Genomic DNA, 10,559 nt, shown 5'->3' with positions numbered 1-10,559 from the left:
AGTTTTTAAGGCCCAGCACAGTGGCTTATGCCTGTAATCCCAGCACTCTGGGAGGCTGAGGCAGGTAGATCACTTGAGGTCAGGAGTTCATGACCAGCGTGGGCAATATGGTGAAACCCTGTCTCTACTAAAAATACAAAAATTAGGCTGGGTGCGGTGGTTCACACCTGTAATCCCAGCTAGTTGGGAGGCTAAGGCAGGGGAATCATTTGAACCCAGGAAGGAGGTGGAGGTTGCAGTGAGGCAAGATCATGCCACTGCACTCCAGCATAAGCAACAGAGTGAGACTCCATCTTAATTAAAACAAACAAAAAGATTAGCTGGGTGTGGTGGCACGCACCTTGTGATCCCAGCTACTTGGGAGGCTGAGGCAGGAGAATAGCTTGAACCCAGGAGGTGGAGGTTACAGTGAACTGAGATTGCACCACTGCACTCCAGCCTGGGCGACAGAGTGAGACTTCATCTCAAGAAAAAAAAAAAAAAAAAGACTAGCAATTCAACTTTTTGCAAGAAGCTGCATGATATGTGATATGAGGGGTTTGACTGTCAATTTAGCACTTTTGTGCATAGTTCTTTTTAAGTCTTTTTTTTTTCATATCATCTTCGTTCACTTTGATGTATGTAGTTCTTCATTTAGTTGCTTCATCCATTGGTCTTAAGAAAGTAACTCTGTACCAGCTGGCTATCCAAGTTACTAATTCTTTTCATAATTTTAATTCACCCCTACAAAGAAAATGATTTTGTTTTTTGAAAATTAAAATCTTAAAGTGTCTTAAATTTACTTTTTGGGCCAGGTGTGGTGGTTCACACCTATAATCCCAGGACTTTGGGAGGCAAAGGCTAGAGGATCACTTGAGGCCAGTAGCTCAAGACCAGTCTGGGAGCATAGAGAGAGAATCCCCCATCTCCATAAAAAATAAATCTACTTTCTGTTTTATTTTATGTATGTAATAAATACTTATGATTCAGTTTGTTTTAAAAGTCTGAAAATATTACAATCCCTCTTCCACAATTTTCATAAAAAATGGTAATCAGATGTTTCTTATGAGATTGACATGACTGTAAAGAATTAGCAAAATAATAATTAAAGCTTTTTTTTTTTTTTTTTTGGCTGAGCATAGTGGCTCACACCTATAATTCCAGTACTCTGAAGTACTGACCTGGAGGCTGAGGCAGGAGAATCTCTTGTGTTCAAGAGTTTAAGACCAGCCTGGGCAACATAGCAAGGCCCCATCTCTACAAAAAATTTAAAAAATAGCATAGTGTGATTGTGCATTCTGTGGTCCCAGCTACTTGGGAGGCTGAGGTGGGTGAATCACTTGAGCCTGGAAGATTGTGCCACTGCACTCCAGCCTGAGTGACAGAGTGAGACCCTATCTCAAAGAAAAAAACAAAAACTTTTTAAAAACGCTTTTGCCAAAATTATGAATAAAGCTAACAACAGAAAATTGCTTGTAATTTTCAACTTTTGAGACAAACTATGAGGTATATACTAAGAGACAGACTATATTAAGATCAAGGCTGTATTAGCATTGAGGCTGGGCTTCCCGCCTTATTGTAGCAGAGTAACATGTATTTCAAATGTACTTTTGATATAAACTCTATAATAAATATGCTTTTTATGCACTTTAATAGAGTCTGGCATTAATATTTTTCTCTAAAGACTTATTTTCGGCCAGGTGCGGTAGCTCACGCCTATAATCCCAGTACTTTGGGAGACTGAGGTGGGCGAATCACGAGGTCAACAGTTTGAGACCAGCCTGACCAACATAGTGAAACCCCATCTCTACTAAAAATGCAAAAATTAGCCGGGCGTGGTGGCAGAAGAATCACTTCAACCCAGGAGGTGGAGGTTGCGGTGAGCTGAGGCCACGCCACTGCACTCCAGCCTAGGTGTCAGAGCGAGACTCCATCTCAAAAAAAAAAAAAAAAGACTTATAGGTTTATATTTCAGTGCATTTACCACTACAAGTCTGCTATTCTAATAATAATTTTTGTTTGTTTGTTTGTTTGTTTTTTGAGACAAGAGTTTTGCTCTTGTTGCCCATGCTGGAGTGCAATGACGCTATCTTGGCTCACCAAAACCTCTGCCTTCCAGGTTCAAGCAGTTCTCCTGCCTCAGCCTCCCAAGTAGCTGGGATTACAGGCATGCACCACTATGCCCGGCTAATTTTGTGTTTTTAGTAGAAACGGGGTTTATCCATGTTGGTCAGGCTGGTCTCAAACTCCTGACCTCAAGTGAACCACCCGCCTTGGTCTCCCAAAGTGCTGGGAGCTACCACGCCTGGCCAATTTTTCTTTTTAAGAGTTAAATTTACCTTGTATATTTAGCTGTCGTAAAAGTTGTTTTTCTATTAAAAATGTAAAATTTTAAAAACAATGTCTCTAAAGTGTTGCTCTTGACAATATGCATACCAATAGTCCCCTCTATGTTATATGTGTATTTTTATCTATGTCTATTTAATCGAAAAATATCAGAAACCAGAAACTTCATTTTTCATTACTCAAGCATGAACCTATTGAATAAAAATTTGAGCCCATCCTGGTCAACATAGTGAGACCGCATCTCTATGAAAAATAAAACACTGGGGCCAGATAGGGTGGCTGACACCTGTAATCCCAACACTTTGGAAGGCCGAGACAGGCAGAACACGTGAGGTTGGGAGGTCGAGACCAGCCTGACTAATGTGGAGAAACCCCATCTCTACTAAAAATTTAAAATTAGCTGGGCGTGGTGGTGCATGCCTGTAATCCCAGCTACTCGGGAGGCTGAGACAGGAGAATCCCATGAACCCAGGAGGCAGAGGTTGCGGTGAGCCAGGATTGCACCATTGCACTCCAACCTGGGCAACAAACAAAACTCCTGTTTCAAAAAATAATATATAGCTGGGTTTGATGGCACATGTCTCTAGTCCCAACTACACAGGAGGCTGAGGCAGGAGGACCCCCTGAGCCCAGGAGTTCAAGGCTGCAGTGAGCTCTGATCTCACCACTGCACTCCTAGCCTGGGGGACCAAGTGAGACCCTGTCTCAAAAACAAAAAAAAACTTACTAAAGTTTACTTAACTAACTGAACACTCCAAATGCCTTCAAAATTTTTTCTAGGTTGGGGCGTGGTAGCTCACATTTATAATCGCAGCACTTTGGGAGGCTGAGGTGGGTGGATCATCTGAGATCAGGAGTTTGAGACCAGCTTGGCTAACATGGCAAAACCCTATCTCTACTAAAAATACAAAAATTATCCAGGCAGGAGAATTGCTTGAACCCAGGAGGCAGAGGTTGCAGTGAACCGAGATGGTGCCATTGCATTGCAGCCTGGAGACAGAGCAAGATTCTGTCCCAAAAAGAAATTTTATTTCTAGTATTGAGGTGTACATTTTTAATTAGGATGTGCAAAAACACATGTAATCTGGAAGTTGTAGAAAGGACACACATTTGAAACCCATTTTTCTACTGATTAACAGTTGTTAATAATATTCTGTGCCAGATATCTGACCATCAGAAAGCATTAGTTATGACCATTAGTTGTTTAAATACACTTTCTGATTTCATGCCCTACTAAACAAGAAAATAGCTTAGGTTGTACTGCAGTTTGCAATTTGATAAGTTTTTTGTGATTCTCAGATAACAACACTTTCAACTTAAGTAGGTAAATACAGGGATTAGATGATCTGTTTTGAACAGTGTTAACCTTTAATCAGTGAAAGTACCATTGCTTTCTAGCAGTTGGTATTTGAGAATTAATTTGAGATTAGCCAAAGGCTATATAAAATCTTAAAACAGCCAAACACATAGACAAGAGGCCATCCTATTTTGAAGAGCCCTGACATACTGTTTATATAGCATATTCTACATTTAAAGCACAAATTCAGTTATAATCATTAGTGCATCGAAGTATGGGTACTGAATGTTTAATCTTCAGAGATTTGGGTGGTATATTCATTGTAATTACATTTGACATACTTAGTTTGTGTATTAACTACTTGATACCAGTGTTAATTGTCATGGATGGCCTGGGCGTGATGGCTCACGTCTTTAATCCCAGCACTTTAGGAGACCGAGATGGGCGGATCACGAGGTCAGTAGATTGAGACCATCCTGGCTACCACAGCAAAACCCCATCTCTACTAAAAATACAAAAAATTAGCTGGGTGTAGTGGCACGTGCCTGTAATCCCAGATACTCAGAAGGCTGAGGCAGGAGAATCACCTGAACCTGGGAGGCAGATTTTGAGATCGCACCACTGCACTCCAGCCTCTTGAGTGACAGAGGGAGACTCCATCTGGGGGAAAAAAAAAAAAAAAAGTCATGGATGTTAAAAGAAAAAGGGAGAACGTTCTTAACTGGCATTTTTGTTGTTCACTCTGTCTTATGGTGCTGAGTATATTTCTTTCTTTTTTTGAGATGGAGTCTCCCTCTGTAGCCCAGGTTGGAGTGCAGTGGTACGAGCTTGGCTCACTGCAACCTTTGCCTCCCAGGTCCCGGTTCAAGCAATTTTCCTACCTCAGCCTCCCACGTAGTTGGGATTACAGGCATGAGCCACCATGCCCAGCTAATTTTTGTATTTTTTAGTAGAGACGGGGTTTCACCATGTTGGCCAGTCTGGTCTTGAACGCCTGACCATGTGATCCACCGGCCTCGGCCTCCCAAAATGCTGGGATTACAGACGTGAGCCACCGCACATGGCCGCTGCTAAGTATATTTCTATAAAATGAAATATTTCTTTTTCTGATTCTACTGAATTTAGATTTGTGCTCTAAAACATATTCTAAAATATGCATTTTTTAGACTATGTTTTTTTTTTCATGGTCTGGAATTATAGAATTTTGGACTTGAAAGGAATCTTAGGTCTTCCAATTCATTTAATTCCTTGACTAATGAAATGGAGATAGAAAAAAGTTAAGTTATCTGCCCAAGGATACATATCTCTAGTAGCAGATGAGTTCTAGAATTCAGCTTTGTTTGTTGGTTTTTTGAGATAGGGTCTCCTTCTGTCACCCAGGCTGGAATGTAGTAGCTTGATCATGACACTGTAGCCTCGGCCTCCCAGTCTCAGGTCATCCTCCCACCCCTGCCTCCCAGTCACTGCCACCACGACTATTTTTATTTTATTTATTTATTTTGAGATGGAGTCTTGCTCTGTCGCCAAGGCTGGAGTACAGTGGTGTCATCTTGGCTTACTGCAGTCTCTGCCTCCCAGGTTCGAGTGATTTTCCCATTTCAGCCTCCTGAGTAACTGGGATTACAGGTGCCAGCCACCATGCCCAGCTCATTTTTGTATTTTTAGTAGAGGAATTTTGCCATGTTGGTCAGGCTGGTCTCGAACTCCTGACCTCAGGTGATCTGCCCGCCTCAGCCTCCCAAAGTGCTAGGATTACAGGCATGAGCTACTGCATTCAGCCTGTTTTTCTTCTTTCTTCATTGTGTCCTTTTAAGTATAGAAATTTTTAATTCGATCTATTTTTTTTTTTGTTCATAGTTTTGGTGTTATATAGAAGAATTTGTTGCCAAATCCAAGGTCTTGATTTACCCTTATGTTTTCTTCCAAAGTTTGAACAGTCACACTTAGGTCTTTGATCCATTTTCAGTTAATTTTTGCATATTCATATTCAGTTATTCCAGCACCATTTCTTGAAGAGGTCATTTTTTCCCCTATTGAATGGATTGAAAATCCCTTTACCATAGATGTGTGGGTCTACTTCTGGCCTCTGTATTTTATTCCTGATGTGCCAGTCTATTTTTTGTGCCAGTACCACACATTTTTATTACCACTGCTTTGTAGTAAGTGCTGAAATTGGGACGTATTTTAAAAGTTTAAAGTCCTCCAACTTTATTCAAGGTTGTTTTGGCTGTTCTGGGTTCCTTGCAATCAGCTTGTCATTTTCTTCAACAAGTGAGTTGGAGCTGGGTGTCCTGGCTGACACCTGTAATACCAACACTTTGAGAGGTCGAGGTGGGAGGATCACTTGAGCCCAGGAGTTAGAAACTAGCTTGGGCAACATAGGGAGACCGCATCTCTACAAAAAATGAAAAAAATTGGGCATGATGGCTCACACCTGTAATCCCAGCACGTTGGGAGGCTGAGGTGGGAAGATCACTAGGAGCCCAGGAGTTTGAGACCAGCCTGGGCAACATAGTGAGACCCCATCTCTATTATTTTAAAAAAAAAAAAAAAAGCTGGGCATGGTGGCGCACACCTGTAGTCCCAGCTATTGGGAGAGGCTGAGGAAGAAGGATTCCTTGAGCATAGATGGAGGCTGCAGTGAGCCATCATCACTTCACTGCACTCCAGCCTGGGCAACAGAGCAAAACCCTATCTCTAAAAAAGACTCAGCTAGGATTCTGATGGGAAATATTATCATCTTAACAATGTTAAAAGTTCTGATTCATGGACCTGGTTTGTTTTTCCACTTACTCAGATCTTCCTTCAATAACTTATACTGTTTTGTAGTTTCCAGAGTATAAATTTTGCATTAACTTTTGTTAAATTTATTCCTATTTTATTTTCCATGTTATTACAAATGGGATTGTTTTATTTTTTATTTTCAGCTCATTCTTTGCAAGTGCATTAAAAAGACTATTTTTGGCTGGGCACGGTGGCTCATGCCTGTAATCCCAGCACTTTGGAAGGCCAAGGCAGGCAGATCACCTTGAGCCCAGGAGTTCCAGACCAGATTGGGCAACATGGCAAAACCCCATCTCTACTAAACATACAAAATATTAGCCAGATGTGGTGGTGAGATCCTGTAGTACCAGCTACTTGGGAGTGAGGTGGGAGGATCACCTGAGCCTGGGAGGTCGAGGCTGCAGTGAGCCATGATTATGCCTCTGCACTCCAATCTGGGCAACAGAGTGAGACTCTGTCTCAAAAAAAAAAAAAAAAAAAAAAAAAAAAAAGATTTGATTTTTTTACGTTGGTCTTCTATCCTGCAACCTTGTGGAACTTATTTGTTTTTTTTTTGTTTTTTTTTTGTTTTTTTTTTTAGTGGATTCCTTAGCATTGTTATTTATATGCAATCTGCAAATATAGTTTTACTTCTGTCTTTCCAACCTGGTTGTCTTATTAATTATTCATTTATTTGCTTGATTGCCCTGAGTAGAACCTCCTGTTTAATAGAAATGGTGAGAGTAGCCATTCTTGTCTTTTTCCTGATCTTAGGGGGAAAGCATTCATTCTTTCACCATTGAGTATGATGATGTTAACTGTGCTTTTTTCATAGACGCTCTTTATCATGTCAAGGAAGTTCCCTTCTGCCCCGACTTTCTCAACTGTTTTTATCATGGAAAGGTGTTGGATTTTGTCAAATGCTCCTTCTGTGTCTGTTGAGATGATCGTGTGATTTTTTATTTTTATTCCACTAATATGGTGCTAATGCTTTAGCATGATCATTAAATGTTGCTAGATTCAGTTGGTAGTATTTTGTTGAGGATTTTTGCACATATATTCATAAAAGTTTCTGGTTTATATTTTACTTTTCTTGTGGTGTATGTCTGATTTTGCTGTCAGGGTAATACTGGCCACATAAAGTGAGCTGGAAAGTGCTCCCTTCCACTTCCATTTTTTGGAAAAGTTTGCGAAAAAGTGATATTGATTCTTACTTTGATAGAATTCAGAAGCCATCTGGGTCTGGGCTTTACTTTGTAGGTTGTTTTTTTTTTTTTGATTACTAATTCAGTCTATTCACTTGTTACACCAGATTGCCTATTCTTTTTGAGCCAGTTTTGGTAGTTTGCTTCTCTATAGGAATTTGTCATTTCATATAAGTTATCTAATTTTCTTTTTTTTGAGACGGAGTTTCACTCTTGCTACCCAGGCTGGGGTGCAATGGCGCGATCTCGGCTCACCGCAACCTCCGCCTCCGGGGTTCAGGCAATTCTCCTGCCTCAACTTCCTGAGTATCTGGGATTACAGGCACGCGCCACCATGCCCAGCTAATGTTTTTTGTATTTTTAGTAGAGACGGGGTTTCACCATGTTGACCAGGATGGTCTCGATCTCTTGACCTCATGATCCACCCGCCTCGGCCTCCCAAAGTGCTGGGATTACAGGCTTGAGCCACCGCGCCCGGCCAGTTATCTAATTTTCATAGCGTTCCTTTATGTTCCTTTTTATTTCTATAAGGACAGTGGTAATGTCCCGTTTAGTTCCTGATTCCAGTAACTGGAGTCATCTCTCTCTCTCTCAGTCAATCTAGATACACTTGTTCATTTTGTCGATCTTTATTATTTCCTTCCTTCTCTCCTTCTCTCTCTCTTTTTTTTGAGGCAGAGTCTTACTCTGTTACCCAGGCTGAAGTGCAGTGGCATGATCATAGCTTGCTGCAGCCTTGAATTCCTGTGCTCAAGTGATCCTCCTGCCCCAGCCTCCAAAGTAGCTAGGACTACATGCATGTTCCACCATACCCAGCTAAATTTAAAATTTTTTTTGTAGAGACAAGATCTCGCTATGTTTCCCAGGCATATTTCCTTCCTTTTTTTTTGAGACAGGGTGTCTCTCTGTCGCCCAGGCTGGAGTGCAGTGGCAGGATCATGGCTCACTGCAGCCTGGACCTCCTAGCCTCAACTGATCTTCCCCCTCAGCCTCCCAAGTAGCTGGGACTACAGGCAGGCACCACTGTGCCCAGCTAATTTTTGTAAAGATGTGGTCTCACCATGTTGAAACTCCTGGGCTCAAGTGATCCACCTGACTTGGCCTCCCAAAATGCCGGGATTACAGGTACGAGCCACTGCGCCTGGCCTCCTTCATTCTTACTTGAGGTTTAGTTTCTTTTTTTTTTTTCCCCAGTAACTTAAGGTGGAAGGTTAGGTTATTGATTTGAGTTCTTACTTCTTTACAGCTACACATTTTCCTTTAAGCGCTGCTTTTGGAGCATCCTATAAGTTTTGTTATGTTGTCCATTCATCTCAAAGTATCTGCTCATTCTCCTTTTGATTTCTTCTTTAATCCATTGGGTATTTAGGAGTTTTTTTTTTTTTTTTTTAAATGGAGTCTCACGCTGTTGCTCAGGCTGGAGTTCAGTGGCACGATCTCTGCTCACTGCAACTCTGCCGCCCAGGTTCAAGTGATTCTCCTGCCTCACCCTCCTGAGTAGCTGGGATTACAGGTGCCTGCCTCTGTGCCTGGCTAATTTTTGTATTTTTAGTAGAGACGGGGTTTTACCATCTTGATCAGACTGGTCTTGAACTCCTGACTTCATGATCTGCCCGCCTCAGCCTCCCAAAGTGCTGGGATTACAGGTGTGAGCCACCGCATCTGGCCAGGAGTGTGTTGTCTAATGTTCACATATTTGTCAGTTTTTCTTTTCCCTGCTATTGATTTGTAATTCATTCTACTGAGGTTGGGAAACATACTTTGTATTATTTCTGCTCTTTTAAATTTATTGAGGTTTGTTTTATGGCCTCGCATACAGTTTATTCTGGAGGATGTTTCCATGCACACTCGAGAAGAACGGATACTCTATTATGGTTGCATGGAGTATTCTACAGCTGTCTGTTAGGTCTGGTTGGTGAGTGCCATTCAAGTATTTCCCTATCGATCTGTCCATTGTTTCATCCTAGTTGTTCTATTATTGAAAGTAGAGTATTGAAGTCTGTAACTATTATTGTTGAATTGTCTATTTCTCCCTTCGTTTATGTCAGTTTTTGCCTCATATTTTGGTGCTCTGTCATGCATGTTTATAATTATTTGGTGCTATGTTATGCATGTCTGTATCTGTCTGGATGACCTCATAACATTATAAAATGTTCTTATATCTATATGACTTTTTTGTATTAAAATATGTTTTGTTTGATATTACTATAACCACTATAGCTTTCTTGTGATTGCTATTTATCTTTTTCCATCTTGGTTTTTTTTTTTTTTTTTGAGACGGAGTCTCACTCTGTCACCCAGGCTGGAGTGCAGTGGCACAATCTCAGCTCACTGCAACCTCCGCCTTCTGGGTTCAAGCAATCCGCCTGCCTCAGCCTTTCGAGTAGCTGGGACTACAGGTGTGTGCCAGCACGCCTGGCTAATTTTTGCATTTTTAGTAGAGATGGGGTTTCACCATGTTGGCCAGGATGGTCTCTATCTCCTGACCTCATGATCCACCTGTCTTGGCCTCCCAAAGTGCTGGGATTACAGGAGTGAGCCACTGCACCCGGCCCTCCATTGTTTTTAATTAATCTGTATCTTTGAATCTAAAGTGTATTTTAGGCCAGGTGCAGTGATTCACGCCTGTAATCTGAGCACTTTGGGAGGCCCAGGCAGGCGGATCACCTGAGTTGAGGAGTTCCAGACCGGCCTGGTGAACATGGCAAAATCCCATCTCTACTAAAAATACAAAAATTAGCTGGGCATGATAGTGTGTGCCTATAATCCCAGCTATTCTGGAGGCTGAGGCAGGATAATTGCTTGAACCCAGGAGGTGGAGGTTGCACTGAGCTGAGATCGCTCTCCGCTGCACTCAAGCCTTGGCAACAGAGTGAGACTGTCTCAAAAAAAACAGAGATTCTGTATCAAAAAAAAAAAAAAAAGAAGAATAAGGTGTATCTTGCTTGGTAGACAAGTTGAATCTTCTT

The sequence above is a fragment of the Sapajus apella genome, unplaced genomic scaffold (assembly GCF_009761245.1).
Source record: "Sapajus apella isolate SASKATOON/1434 unplaced genomic scaffold, GSC_monkey_1.0 scaffold29, whole genome shotgun sequence".
Classification (NCBI taxonomy): Eukaryota; Metazoa; Chordata; class Mammalia; order Primates; family Cebidae; genus Sapajus; species Sapajus apella.
Note: the sequence above shows the minus strand (reverse complement) of the source record.